General features: G+C 35.3%; 1 pseudogene; it reads right to left on the reverse strand.

Moving 5' to 3' along the window:
* Positions 1–9,049: 9,049 nt before the first annotated feature.
* Positions 9,050–10,567, reverse strand: LOC138145706 (cell death regulator Aven pseudogene; annotated as a pseudogene).
* Positions 10,568–11,170: the final 603 nt, after the last annotated feature.

The raw sequence follows: 11,170 nt of genomic DNA on the forward strand, positions 1-11,170 counted from the left end.
CATATACATATAAACACAGGTGTCTGTAGTTATTTGTCCTAAAATTTGCACAAAACTTTATAAATATTATCTCATTTGATTCTTACAACCATAATGGGTGTTTTTCTTATTCCAAATTCACAGATGGGGAAACTAAGACAGAGAGCAATTATGTGACTTGTCCAGAGTCACACAACCAGTAATTGAGGCTATTTTTGAACTTACACCAGGTCCAGCACACCATCCATTGTTTCACTTAGCTATACCTAGATAATATCCAATTGGAAATTTTTTAAATTATATTTTGTTTTCTGGAGTAAAACTGATAGTCAAAGGAGAGAAAGTTAAATATGAACTTATTTTTCCCCCCAAATGAAGGCATCTTATACTTAATTAAGATTTATTATAATAAATGAAAACGGATATGATTTAGTTATTGCTGGTATAGTTTTGATCACTTTCTTTTCCTTTCCCCCTTCTTTTTCTTCTTCTTTATCATAGGCTGAAGTTATTTACATTCTTTTAGAACTGTCCTTTTTGGGTGAGATATCTTAAATATTGGATCTTCCAGATACTCCTTTAATCTATGTCAGCCACTGTTGAGTTATCTTATATGTATTTAATCATATTCAATTACAAAAAAAATTAAAATAGGCAAATGAAAAAGAGGGAAAGCATAAGGTAAGTATTATAAATGCATTAATACAAGGATGGGAAGGAGGAATGAGCTCTAATTCTCTATTTTCATAGCCCTATCTTGTACCTTCCCTTCCTTCCTTCATATCCATTAACCATTCAGCATTTTGGGAATAGTTTTTATTTATCTATCTTTCTATCTATATATTTATTAATTTATAAATTTGGCTTATTTCCCTATACATTGGAGAAATAAGTTTGTTATTGGAGAAACCTGGTTAAAATCTTAATCTCCCACCCTGCCTTCCCAATTTCCTGCTTTAAGAAACAAAATTTCAGCTGCATTTTATTTTGTTTGTTTTGGAACTTAAATTTACTAAAATAAAAATCATCCATTTTCCTTTCTGTGATCATGTCTGTCTTTTATTTGTTCATAAACTCTTCCCTTATCCATAGATCTGACAGGTAAAATTTTCCATGCTCACTTAAGTCACTTATGACATCTCCTTTTATATCTAAAGTATATACTCATTTTGATCTTATGTTGGCCCATGCCTAGTTTCTGCCAGAAAATTTTCTACTTTTTCCAACATTTTTTTTTGTCACATATTAAGCTCTTGATCCAATAGTTTGATTCTTTGTGTTTATCAAACTTGAGGTTCCTGTGGTCATTTACTTCTGTATATTGCATGCCTACTCTATTCTACCTATAAACCACCCTTTTGTTTTGATGACTACTGCTTTTTTGTAAAATTTGCAATCTGTTGCTGCTAGGATGTCTTCCTTCCCATTTGTTTTCACTGATTGCCTTGATATGCTTGACCTTTTGTCCTTCCCATGAATTTTATCATTATTTTTCTAGGACTATAAAATTATCCTTCAGCGATTTGATTGGGATAGCACTAAATAAGTAATTTAATTTAGGTAATATTGTCACTTTCATTATATTGGCTTGCCCTACCTATGAGCAATTAACATATTTCTAATTGTTTAGGTCTTTCTTTTTGTAAAAAGTGTCTTGTAATTGTGTTCTTATAATTACTGGGTGTGTCTTGATAGACTCATGAGTAGATTATACTCTTTGCAGTTATTTCAAATTTAATTTCTATTTCTATCTCTTCCTGCTGGATTTTATTGGTAAAATGTAAAAGCATATGATTTCTGCAAGCTTATTTTATATCTAAGTATATTTATATACTTCTTTTTCTAAGTATAGAATTTTTCTAAGTATAGTCATATGATCTGTGGTATGTGATAGTTTCGTTTCCTCACTGTCTATGCTTACTCCTTAAATTTATTTTGCTCTTATTGCTATAGTTAGCATGTCTAATATAATATTGAATAATAGTTGTGATAATGGATATCATTGCTTCACACTTAATCTTATAAGGAAGTTTCTGTTTTTTCCTCATTATTGGTAAAGTTTACTCTTGGTTTTAGATAGTGTTTATCAATATAAGAAAAGCTCTAATGAACTTTTAAAAATGATAATTTCTGTATTTCATTAATTTGTAGTATTATATTCAGTTTTTCTGGGCAGGTTTTGTGATCGGGGAGAGTTCTGGTCACTATCCTTCTGGTCTGAGTTCTGGTCCTTATCCAGTTAGGGCCTCTACTCCACCATGACCAGAATGTAATAACAGGTTTTTTTTTTCCTCCCTGGAACTGCAACTGGGTAATAGGGAAGGAGTTGCCAAATGCCACCAGGTTCTATGCCCAGTACAAACACAGGGGTCCTCTGTTACATCTTTCTCAGGAGTTTAGTCCTCTTACCATACTTGCTATAATCACTGCTGCTGCTATCACTGTGGGTGCTGCCTCCAGGCCCCATAGTTGGTGCTATTTCTTGAGTACAGACTTTTAGTCAATATCTAGTCTAGAGAGCACAGACAGAGCTCTCTTTCAGTCCTCATATGGTGTCCTGAATTGGAAAAATGGCATACTGTTACTTTTCCTTTTTCTGATTATCCTGCTCAGAATTTGATCTGACATATTTTTTAGAAGTCGTTTCAACTGCTGGGTAGGGAGAACTCAGCAGAAATGCTTAATTTCCTTCACTATCTTGACTCTGCCCCCAACTTGTAAAATTTGGAACCTCCATACATGAAAGACCTTCTTTAGATGATGCTTTTGGGGTAGAAGTATTTAAAATAAATCCTAACATAATCTAGTCAGCTAAGTGGTTCAGTGAATAGTTAAAAAATACAAATAAAATATGGCCTCAGCCACTTACTAGTTGTGTAATCATGGGCAAGTAATTTAACACTGTTTGCTTCATTTTCCTCATCTGTAAAGTGAACTACAGAGGGAAATGCAAACCACTCCAATATCTTTGCCAAGAAAACCCCAAATGGGTTCAAAAAGTCAAACAGGACTGAAAAATGACTAAAATTAAACATTATGTTTAATTTTCTAGTTTATCAGCATAAATTATGCCCCCTTTGCTATATAGTGTGTCATTATTAGTGTTTGTGAGCATGTCCTATTTGTAGTTCTAGTCTTTTCTATTGATCACAAAATATAAATTTTAGCAATTAGACATAAAATAGTTGGGGCCTTTCTCTGGTAATTAGCATTTTCTTTTCTCATCTTTCTTGAAATTTCTGCTATATTTTTTGCCATTGACTAGGTCTCCCTTGCATTTACCCTTACTTAGATCTCTTACTATATGACTGTTACTTCTTAGTTTCTTTTCCGTTCTCTTCATTCATAACATTCCCCCAAACATAAACTATTTAAATATTCTTTATTTTGCCCATGATATGACTTTTTTAGTTCTTATTTTTTTTAAACTTACTTTGCTGTTTCTAGGTTTTTGAAAAGTTTTACTGTTGGTTTATGGTTGTTGTTCATTAATTAATTTGTTTACTTCTGTTTATCTAGATGTTATATGTTGTTTATGCTATGGTTAATTACCTTCCCCCCCAAGTGATAACATTGAACTTAATTGTATTATTAGCATCTCTGCTATTTTATTTTGTGTTCATAGAATCCTTTCTCTGAGAGGCAGAAAGAATTAGCTACATGCTACATTTTTTTAAAGTTTCTTTTTTATTAGAATGAAAATTAAGAATTTGATAAAGAATTCAACTTGCATTCAGGAAACTGGGTTGGAATAATTCTTGATACATTTACTAAGAGTAAAAACCTAGGGAAGTCACATAAACTTTCTTAACCTCAGTTTCCTTACCTATCAAACGGAATTATACATTTCAAATAAGATATGTGTAAGATACCTTCAGCTATCACTATAATTAATTGCACCCTGGGTAAATTTATTTTTAATCTTTTTTCTTTAATTTGCTTCTGTTATATAGCCTCTCCAAGATGAATGGTTTCACAGTTTGAAATAATTCTTTCTCTCATGTTGTCCCAAACTCTTCAATTCTCCTTCAAAGAGTGTTAGAAACCAGGAAATGTTATCTTTTAAGGCTCTAGTATACTCATGATAATCTCACTCTGTTTATCAGTCTGTATTAGAGGTTTTCATGTTCTACATTGCACAACCAATAAGAAGGGGGGGGGAGTAATTTTTTTTAAGTTTCAATTGATATTTCAATTACATTCTCCCCCATGGTTCAGCATTGATACTGATACTTCCAATTTGTTTTCCATTTTAATCAATGTATAAGACACTAGTGTTTCCACAATGAATTTATTCGTGTATCTGTGGAATTTCTCTTTCCACTCATAAACATTCAACATTAGCAGGAATATGTCTTGAGAGAGATTGGGTAACATTTTAGTTTTTTAAATGCTGTGGCATAAAGTTATAAGTAATGCCTTTCAGAACTTTTGCAAGTTCTGAAATAATCATTTGTCTCATTACAAATCTGGTGTTTCTCTAGAAGAAAATGTGCCTAGGCACTCTCTATTCTTGTACTTTATAATCAAATATGGTCTCACTTCTTAACATCATTGTGAGTATAATTTAAACTACTAGTAAATAACAAAGGTTTTTTTTTAAATTCTGAAAATTACTAATATCTGTAATTAAATAATCTACTGATTTTTCAAAATAAAGCTATATAATTATGTGTGATGTCTTGTCATGCTTAATTCCTGTACTATAAGTCAGCATTCTTCAAAGATTTTTTATCTTACAACTGAACAAGTTTTTAAAATAGTGTGCACTCCTGATATGTATCTGTGTCATTATTTGCAAATTATAAATATGATATGTTATACTAATTAATGAATATGTAAATTAATACTTTAAAATAGATATATTAAAAGGAAAAGAGAAAATATACTCATGTTTTATCCTAAAGACAGTAAGGAAGCACTGGTATTTACTGAACAAGGGAATGACGTGGTCAGTCATGCTTTAGAAAAATAACTATGGCTGCTTTGTGGAAGGTGAATTGAAGAGGCAAAAGATAAGGAGGTAGTTTAGGAGCTATTGGAAGAATACAGAGAAGAGGACATGAGGCTTTAAGCAGAGTAGTGCCTCTGTGAGTAAAGAGGAGGAAAAAATTCAGAGATGGGAAGGTAAAATGACAAGATATTGCAAGAGTTTAGCTATGTGGAATGGGAAGTTTTACGCATCAAAAATGATAAATTGATGAAAACTTCAGTGATTGGAAGACTGGTGGTACCCTCAAGAATAATAGGGCAAGTCTGAAAGATAAGTGGGATTTAATGGAATGATAATATAATATCTTCAAGGCAATCCAAGCCTGCTTGTTAATTCTATGTAAATTATCGATTACTACCTAAAACTAAAAGGGTTATGAAGGCCTCTGAATCACGGGTCATTGCTTTTACCACTACCACCACCATAAACCCCCTCCTGATCCACAAACACTGAAGAAGTATTTCCACCCTCTACAAAGCACATGCTATAGCTAGGAGATGACATTGGGGAAAAGGAAATGAGGGAGGAAGGGATTTTTCTAATGATTCCTATTTAGATACTATGGGTGACAGGTGAGGTCATGGCTATTCGATGGGGTCTATACAGTATTACAATAGGGATTTTGCATAACTGAATTGAAAATAATAGTAAAACTTTGGGGCACATTGGGAAGGTGTGGGTACAGTGGACACAAGACATATAATTGTATCTCAGAGAGAATAGAATGTGTGGCATGTCTTTTAAACCTGTTTGGTTGATCACACACTTCTTGGGGTCAGATCATGCACCTACTGGGGGTGACACATAATGCCTAAGAGCCCCAGGCTCTTTTTAGCTACCATTATTATAGAAAACTACAACATTCCTTCTTTGTCTTTTGTATCACTGGTAAAAACATAAATCTTTGCTGCAGTGCATGGTGAGATCTTCACAGTCAACTCCATGTTTATAGTTTTCATTTTAGTTGGAGAAAACTCATCAAACCACAATCTACTTCTACTTTTTATACCCAAACTGAGTTAAGAACAAGGTCAAAAGGTGTAGAAGGCCAGTACGGAGCAGTAGAGTCATGGGTAAAGTCTGGGTCAGGATATCCCTAGTCCCTGCTCTCCATGAGGGCTCATTGTTGCTCAGGGTGATCGGCTCACCATCTTTCCATGATTAGCAAAGGAAAACGGTGTGAATACTGAGAAGTGATTACCAAGAAGTGATCTGCACATGCACACAATGGAATAAAGTACTAGGAGGTAGAATACCAGATTTAATCACTTTTGCTAATAGTATATAAAACCTTATGCTCAGATAAATAAATGACTGCCTAGACAGCTTCCTGCATGGCTCATGTCTTATTCCCACACTCTCACATCCTGCTCATGTCCCTTTGGTGATTGCATCAAAAAGGGAATCTTCTTATTATATGTATGTATGTATGTATGCATGCATGTGTTTATGTATGTAAATGTTCATATAAATATATGTGCATATGCATGTATATATGTATATACACTGTATGTACATACACATAAAATTATAGCACATGTTAAATTATAGAAATATAAACACACATGCACATATATATGCATACACATGTGTATGTATCGCACACATGAATGAATATGTGTGTCTATGTATACACTGTGTATGTGCATGTGTATCATATAAATGTGTATTTGTATATGTGTATGCATGTATAAGTGTATTTGTATATACACACATACCTAATATATACATACATTAATATGGATATGTGTATCTACATACACATATTTATTAATGTACAGGAAAATGCTATAATTATCTTAACCCATATTAATAGGAAGCCATTCATAGAGTGTAAGTTCAAGGTTACAAGGGAAGTTCACATTAGCCCCTGAAAATACTATCCTACAGAGATGATTGAAATGCCAAAATTAGGAGTTCCTGTCATTGAATGAATTCACACTGTGGGAAATGCATCTAATTAAAGGAATTACCCTTGTGATCAGCAACACATCTTTATCATTAACCATTAAAATTATTTTTAGCAGGCAATTAATATTCCAATGTGTGTTATTTTGATGAATCCTTTACAAAGACTCTTTTTTTTTTTGAAGGTGTGTGTGGGGTAGGGGCAAGGAAGGGACAATGCGGAGAAGTAGAAGGAGGTTTTTTAAAAAATTGATGATGCTAATTCTGGGAAGTGAGGAGTACCACCTAATTATTCAGAAATATGGAGGAAGATGAAAGATTTCCAAGATTAATATTAGTTAAGATAGTGTTGAGGTAATAGCATAGAATGCTTTACTGGAAACAGGTATATTATGATAGCAAAAACTTCTGACTTTGGGAAGAGGGGACCTGGGTCTGCCACTTACTAATTGTATGACCATAGGAAATGTACGTAAATTCTCTTAACTAGGTTCCTCAAAAATCAAAGGACAAGAAACAATAATAAATAAACATTTGTTAAGAAACTATTATGTTCCAGACACTGTTAAACATTGGGTAATTAAAAAGACAAATAAAAAGACAGTCCCTACCCTCAAGAAGCTTACAATATGTTGGGGAACGACAACATACAAAAGAAGCTTTTAAAAGGTGAGGCAAGGAGAGGTGCCTGGCATCAGAACATAGTGGACAAGGCAAATAATTTCAAAGTGAGTACAGTCAGGTGGGAAATGCGGAGAGATCTGAGAATAAAATGCTTGTCCTGCAATAGGCATCATAAGAAAGAGGGCAAGAAAACTGCATCTCATTTATGCCCTTTGAAACTGAACAATTCCTTTCCACATCCCCCCATAAGTCTTTCATATATGATGTACTTAATATGCAAGGGGCCTTATAAGTCCTTGAACACATCATGTTTACTGATGCTATACTTTATGTATGCTTTCCTCCAGTGCCTCTTGTTTTTCTCCTAACATTGTTTCTCTGATCATGGTATCATTGGTAACACTAAATACTTATGACTGCCATGTTGCTCCTTTTATCTGTGGGTCATGGTAAATTTTGATTCTTTAGAAATTATGGTGTTCTGCAATTTGTAGTTCTATATCAATACCAGGAACATATACATTTTCTTCAATTATTATTATTTTTTTACAGTCAGGGCTTGGCATGTCATTTCAAAATTACCTTCATTTGCTCCTTGCCTCTTTCCCCTTCCTGTTGAATTTTGTGGCCACTCCATTGTCCATCTGGAAGGAAATATTAAATTTCACTAGAAGTTAGTGAAAGTACAGATATATATTTCTCCATTTAAATTCAAGGAGAATCCTGAAATCTTTTCATAGATCCCATGACCCTTGGGCTAAGAAAACTTATTATAGGTCAATTACCAAATTTGGAATAGTATTCCCAACTCTATATCACTTAGTGAAATCCTTTCATATGAAAACCTGGAAAAAACATTCAAAATTTTACTCAGTCCATGAAAATGTTATTAATGATGGAAATGTCAGGTATTTCATAAATAAATATTGAGTTGTATGGCTAGAAATTATTTTTACAATACTAGTTCTGAGATATTTTTTAATCTAGTAGAACTGTCATTTGTATCTGCATATATATTGCCTATCCAGAGAGGTGCAATACAGCAAACCTTTGCAAATAACAGTAATTCTCAGAACCCTCCTAAAAATAGAAAATATAAGGAAAAATTATAGTATTTTTCATGATGTCCTGACTTAGTCCCCTCCATCTCTGAGTAAAATAAGGAACTAAGGAGTAATTTTATACAATGTCATTTATTGTCCTAAATCTTTACTAAAGAATTAAAAAAAAAAATATAACCTCCCCCGCCCAAAAAAAGAAAGAAAACACACACAGACACACACAACTAATATCATGTTTTTCTGTACTATGTGGTTACCTTTTTTTCTTATTATAGTGCTTGAAAGAGCATATATTATTTTAAAATTAAGGTAGTTGAATTTACTGATGACCAGGAAAAAGGTACATTCTCAGCATGCCACAGTTTTTTTTTATTGTGTTGATTTGGTACCATTCACGTTAGTTTCACCATGACAGTTGTTTAGAATAGTGACAGAAAGTATCAAACTGGTTGCCAAAACTTTTAGTTTGTCATATTTCCCCTAATTATTTTTTTTACCAGCATTTACAATTTATTTTTCCCAAATGCATATAGGTACCAATCATACCTTGTTCTTGTCACATCCTGTTATTCAGCAACACCTAATTTGCTGTAAACAAACACCAGGGACTAGGTGGAACCTGGATTTTTACTCTTAGCAGATGGGAAACCCATGGGATACAGGATGGCATTCCACTTGCTTAAGAAAGTTGGGTTATTAGAATTCTATGCCAGAAAGAATGACTGGAATGAGCCTCTGTAATTTATTATGCCAATTGTCTGAAATATAGAGGAAGGCATACTACCATAGCCATGCTGGAACACTGATTTGGGGGTGTGCTATAAATAGCTCTTCCTGAAGGATTGCCGCATTCATGTCTCTCTTTGATCCACCCATAAGTAACAGGGCAGCTTCAGCTCTACAGGCATTTTTTTTCTTTAAGAAATCATGCTGTCCAGCCAATCTTCAAGCTCTTCCTCAGTAACATTTTTGGATGTACATGGTGGTTGCTCAGGTTCCAAACTGTTTTCTTCAGTCACAGAGAGTTTTTCAGGAACTGCATTTTCCTCTTGGACCATCTTTCCATCTTTTTTGGCTTTGGGATCTTGAGATTTATGAGCTGTTAGAATGTTATCTTCCTCTTTTACTGGAGCATCTAAATTTAGCAGCAGATCAAGTTCTTCATCTAGGTGGTCAGTAGTTTGCTGCAGTGGTGGAGTGATTTTCTGAAAAGCTTCTGAAGAGCATGGCCTAGGTCCATCTTTAGCTGTGGGCCCTGGACGATTGGCAGCATCAGAAATCAAGGGCCATCTCATCTGCATACCCAGCGCCTTGCCATCTTCCATTTTCTTTGGTTTCATCTGGGGAAGCTCAAGAGGAGCTGCAGCCTGGACTAATTCGGCAGCCACATTCAGCCGGAGTGACAGAGGCAGTTCTTGAAGGGCTTGGACCAATGACTCACAGTCCACATAAAGGGCTGAGATTTGTTTAGGAGATGAAGCTTCAGTATCCCATTCTTTTTCCTCTGCAAAACGAAACTGTGAAAAGGAGTCACCTGCAGAGCTAAGCAGGACACTGAAATCGGTTCCCCTTTGTGATTCTGCACTTTCATTTTCTGCCTCTTTCTCAAAATCTTGATAGCGATCCCAGTTAGAGACAATTTTTCTTCTGGAATAATTTCCCCATTCATTGTTCTCTTCTTCATAGGTTTCAGCATCATCACCTTCTACCAGTTCACTGGGCCCGCGCCCCGGCCTCGCTGCTCCCGGCGGCCGCCACGCTGGGCCCCGCGTGCGGCACCGCCGCCACCGCCTCCCCGGCCTCCTCGGCCCCAGCGGCTGCCCCGGCCTCGCCCTCGGCTTCGGTCCCAGCCGCCTCGGCCGCCTCCGTCGCCGCCACCTCTCGCAGCCGCTCCGGGACCCGGTTCAGGCCCCTGACCCCGCCGGTTCCGGTCCCGCTCAGGCCGCCGCCGCCCCCGGCCTCCCCGGGCGCCGCGTTCTGCCTGAGAAATATTTTTCATCATGCTGAGAAAAAGCTCTTGCTGGGGGATGGACCATTAAATTCTTTTTCACCAAGACCACTATTATACCCTGCTCACTGTTACTCTCTATGATACTATCAGAGCATCTGATTTCCTTCTGTGAATGTCATTACAGTCTGAAGGAAAGATATATTTTTAAAAATTCGGCAGATGATCCATTTTTAAAAGAAGCAAGAAAAATATTTGTTTTGCTGGAAGCCTGCCAAGATACACTATATAGCAAATTCTAAATTTATGTAAACTGATTTAAGGTTTATATAGACAAAAATAAAAGTCATATATAATTCACTTAATAATGGCACAGAAACATGTTGCTTTCTGAAATATATATATGTTAATGGCTAAGGACCATAACCACAAATATCTGTAGGGTAGATTATTGCTAGATATATTTTTGAGTGGATAATCCAAGGTAAAGACCAACTAAATAATTTTTAATGAAAATGGTAGAATAATTGAACATAAAATTGGAAGCCTAAACGCCATTAAAAAGAGGTCCTTCTCCTCTACAACTTACACTTCTCTGACATAATCTCCTTCTGAAAATAATGTTACACCATGGTCTCTGATGAAGACAGTCCTTCA

The sequence above is a fragment of the Petaurus breviceps genome, unplaced genomic scaffold, assembly GCF_028583685.1.
Source record: "Petaurus breviceps papuanus isolate PSGF00001 unplaced genomic scaffold, PetGlider_PUasm1.0 90743, whole genome shotgun sequence".
Taxonomy (NCBI): domain Eukaryota; kingdom Metazoa; phylum Chordata; class Mammalia; order Diprotodontia; family Petauridae; genus Petaurus; species Petaurus breviceps.